This window comes from Podarcis melisellensis (assembly GCF_964234715.1).
Source record: "Podarcis melisellensis genome assembly, chromosome: 4".
Classification (NCBI taxonomy): domain Eukaryota; kingdom Metazoa; phylum Chordata; class Lepidosauria; order Squamata; family Lacertidae; genus Podarcis; species Podarcis melisellensis.
Window position 1 is genome coordinate 20,638,341 of NC_138531.1, and position 5,130 is coordinate 20,643,470.

Sequence of the window (5,130 nt, forward strand, 5' to 3'; positions counted from 1 at the left end):
CTGTTGGCTTGGCAGTTGAAAAAGAGACAAAAGCTTAATACAGTTACAAATCTAGAGATTGAAGGGAGAATGGTTCAGAAACCTGAGGAAATTAGAAAGTGTTTCCAGAGATATTTCAGAGAACTTTATTCACAAAGGCCACAAAAAGATTCGGAGGTGGATCAATTTCTTATAACTAATGGATTACAAAGAATACCTCAGGAAATGAGAGCAACCCTGAACTGTAACATTACGCTCCAAGAAATTGAATGCGCCATTCAGAATCTTCAACTAGGCAAGTCTCCAGGACCAGATGGACTCACTTCCAAATACTATAAGGTATTGAAGGACTCTTTGATACAACCACTGTTGGAAGTTTGTAACCAGATTATGGAGGGGAGGAAGGCACCGGAAACGTGGAAAGAAGCTTTCATCACGTTGATACCAAAATTAGAAACTGAAAAAACTCAACTTAAAAACTACCGTCCTATCTCACTCCTAAATGTGGATTACAAAATCTTTGCAGACATTTTGGCAAGTAGGTTTAAGAAAGTATTAAATGAAGTGATTCATAAGGACCAAGCAGGCTTTCTCCCTGGTAGGCATTTATTTGACAACACAAGAAACATCATTGATATTCTGGAATTTTTACAGACAAATTCAAATACAAGAGCGGTGTTGATCTTTATTGATGCGGAGAAAGCCTTTGACAACATTTCTTGGATGTTTATGAAGAAAAATTTGGAAAGGATGGGAGTAGGGCGGGGGTTTGAAAATGGAATAGAAGCAATTTATTCAGAACAAAAAGCTAAACTGATAGTGAACAACGTGGTGACAGAGGAGTTCAAAATTGAAAAAGGGGCACGACAGGGGTGCCCTCTGTCTCCTCTGTTGTTTATCTCAGTCCTGGAGGTGCTATTGAACAAGATTAGAAATGACCGGTTGGCACAGGGAATTGTGGTCGGAGAGAAACAATATAAACTGAAAGCATTTGCAGATGACTTGGTATTAACACTACAGGAGCCAGCCTCTAGCACTAAAAGAGCGTTAGAATTAATTTCTGACTTTGGTCGGGTGGCGGGATTTAAGCTGAATAAACAAAAAACTAAAGTTCTAGCAAAAAATTTGACAACTATTGAAATAGAGGAGTTCAGAAAAGAAACGGAATTAAATGTGGTTAAAAAGGTAAAGTATTTAGGGGTGTACTTGACCTCCAAAAATTTGAATTTGTTTAAGGACAATTATGAGAAATGTTGGTCAGAGATCAAAAGAGATTTGGAAACATGGTCAAGACTGAAACTTTCCTTGTTGGGTAGAATAGCTGCTATTAAGATGAATGTATTGCCGAAAATGCTATTTCTGTTTCAGGCCCTCCAGATCGTGGACAAGGTGGAATGTTTTGGAAAATGGCAGAGGGATATTTCTAAATTTGTCTGGCAGGGCAAAAAGCCCCGAATTAAGTTTAAAATACTAACGGATGCGAAAGAAAGAGGGGGGTTTGCCCTGCCGGACTTGAGGTTATATTATGAATCTGCAGCCCTCTGCTGGTTGAAAGATTGGATTTTATTGGAGAACACCGATGTCCTCGACCTGGAAGGATTTGATAATGCTTTTGGGTGGCATGCATATTTGTGGTATGACAAGGTTAAAGTTCATAGATCATTCAAAAACCATATTGTCAGAAGGGCAATTTTTATGGTCTGGTCAAAATATAAAGACTTATTGGAGAGTAAAACTCCGAGGTGGCTCTCACCGATGGAGGCCAAAGCACGGAAAAGACTCAATATGGAGGCCCATTGGCCTAAATATTGGGAAATAATTGAAAAAATTGGAGATAATTGGAGGTTGCAGAGTATGGAAAAGTTAAAAAACAAGGTGCGAGATTGGTTACATTATGCTCAAATTCAGGAAGTTTTTAAAGCGGACAAAAAAGTGGGTTTCCAGGAGGAAAAGTCGAAATTAGAGACAGAGCTGCTTGAGCCAAAATCTAAGTTAATTTCGAGAATGTACAACTTGTTGCTTAAATGGAATACACAGGATGAGATTGTTAAATCCTCCATGATAAAGTGGGCGCAGGATTTGGGGCACAACATTATGTTTGAAGACTGGGAAAGGTTATGGAACACCGGAATGAAATTTACGGCATGTAGTGCCCTGAAGGAAAATATTATGAAAATGACATACCGGTGGTACATGACCCCAGTCAAGCTTGCAAAGATATATCACCTGTCTGACAACAAATGTTGGAAATGTAAAGAGGAGGAAGGGACATTCTTACACCTCTGGTGGACCTGCCCGAAGGTGAAGGCCTTCTGGGAGATGATACATAATGAACTAAAAAAGGTGCTTAGATTTACCTTACCCAAGAAACCGGAGGCCTTCCTCCTGGGCATGGTGGACCAGAGGGTGGTAAAGAAAGATAGAATTTTCTTTATGTACGCTACTACAGCAGCAAGGATCTTGATGGCAAAGCACTGGAAGACACAAAATCTACCCACATTGGAAGAATGGCAGACGCAGCTGATGGACTATATGGAACTGGCTGAAATGACTGGCAGAATCCGAGACTCGGGAGAAGAAGAAACGGAGGAAGTTTGGGAAAAGTTCAAGGATTATTTGAAAAAGCATTATAAGTTGTATGAATGTTAAAAAATGCTCCTTTTTAGGAAATTACAGCTTCAGCATCGGTTAATTTTTTGAATTGGAAAATAAGGAACAACAAGACAGAAGTGGTGTAATGAAATAATTTTATTGTGTTGAAACTAAAACAATGGATTTGGACTGAAATGTTTAGAGACCAGATATCACGATAAAATGGAAGATATATTATTATGTTTAAAATAAGTTAACAATTTGCTGAGGTTTTAAATTTACAGAGAATGCAGTGTTCGGAAGACGGGGGGAGTCCACTAGATTTATGGAAATAAGTGTTTGGAAGTTGGATTTTGTATACTATAAACTTAATAAAAATTATATTAAAAAAAAAACAGATGTGAGGAGTTTTCCATGCTTTGTTGTGCAAAAACATCTGTGCAAATGTCTGTGTTCCTCTTCCTCTAAAGGGCCAAGTTGGGTGTTTCTATCATTTGTCCACAGGGCCAGCCCACCTATGAGGCAAGATGAGGTGACCACCTCATGTGGCAGAATCCACAGAGACAGCAGATCCTGACATAGATCTTCATTTACCCCTTCTTCCCTGGCAGGAAGGCGTGGTGCCATTTTGTGGTTTGCCTCAGGTGCCAAAATGGCTTTGGCAGGCCCTAGTTGTCTGAATGTTTTCCCCCTGTTGGTTTTTAAGAATTTAAATCAGCCAGAATCTGGATCGGCTGTTCAGAGTAATCATATATCAGTGGAGGAGAAGGAACTTACAGTACGTTTTCCCCTGCACATCACTGGGATCAATATATTCCTCAGAATTGTTGCTAATAATAATAATAATAATAATAATAATAATAATAATAATAATAATAATAATAAAAAACAACAATTTCTGTATTGCCCTTCATCTAAAGATAACAGGGCACTTTACAATACAGAAACCAAAAATACATAACTTAGTAGGTAAAGATAAGGGTAAAGTACCCCTGGACAGTTAAGTTCAGTCAAAGGCGACTATGGGGTGTGGCGCTTATCTTGCTTTTCAGGCCAAGGGAGCCAGCGTTTTGTCCACAGACAGTCATGTGGCCAGCATGACTAAACCGCTTCTGTGCAACTGAACCCCGTGACAGAAACCAGAGTGCAGGGAAAGAATGTTTACCTTCCCACCACAGCGGTAGCTATTTATCTACTTGCACTGGTATGCTTTCGAACTGCTAGGTTGCCAGAAGCTGGGACACAGCAACAGGAGCTCACCCCATTGAGCAGATTTGAACCACTGACCTTCTGATCTGCAAGCCCAAGAGGCTCAGTGGTTTAGACCACAGTGCCACGCATGTCCCTCTGACTTAGTAACATACAAGAGCAATATCCTCCTGGACAGGAGGATATTCCATATTAAACATTTAAACAATCATAGATTGTTTAATTAGCTAAAGGAGATAGAAAAGTTTCAGCAATCAAAAAAGGCCATCAAAATGATCAAGGGGTCGAAGCGAACTTCCCTATGAGGAAAAGTTACAACATTTGAAAATAGAAGTAAGCAAAAGGCAAGATAGAGACATGTGAAATTATGAATGCAGTTGAAAAAGTGGATAGGCCTCTCTCATTATACAAAGAACTTGGGCTATCCAATGGAATTGAACAATTCAGGGCAGACAAAATAAAGTACTTTGCACAGGACATACGTAAACTCTGAAACCTCTTTGTGTCCTTCCCAAAAGAGGCTCCTGGGAGGCTGGAGGGACATTGCTGGAACAACTCTTGGGTTGGAACAACTGGCTAAAATGTTTTGAAATGACTGGTTATAATTATGGTTCCTCTTGGGTTGTGTGTGTTGTTGTTGTTTTTTGTCAGGTTTATGTTGCAGTTGGCAGTTATTTTAATTTGGGTATAACTGTAAATTGTTTATTATTGCTATCCATGTTATTATTGTTGTTATTATTGGTTTCTATTGATTTATTAGTTTGTTTGTTACTTGTACAGTGGTACCTCGGGTTAAGAACTTAATTCGTTCTGGAGGTCCGTTATTAACCTGAAACTGTTCTTAACCTGAAGCACCACTTTAGCTAATGGGGCCTCCCGCTGCCGCTGTGCCACCGCCGCGTGATTTCTGTTCTCATCCTGAAGCAAAGTTCTTAACCCGAGGTACTATTTCTGGGTTAGCGGAGTCTGTAACCTGAAGTGTCTGTAACCTGAAGCGTCTGTAATCTGAGGTACCACTGTATAGGACATTTTGTTTTTTAATGTTTGATGCTTGTTATATATGTTGCAAGCCGCCCAGAGTGGTTGGGGAAACCCAGTAAGATGGGTAGGATATTATTATTATTATTATTATTATTATTATTATTATTATACTGTGGTATTTGCTCCCACAAGACACAATGATGGCCAATAACTTGGATTGTTTTACAAAAGGATTTTATAGATTCTTGGAGGGATCAGGCTATCTGTTGCCACTAGCTACTTTTGGAGGATGTATACTTCTGAATACCAGCTGCTAGGAATCAAAAAGGTAGGATTCAGATGGTCTCTTACATTTCCATATGATCGGCC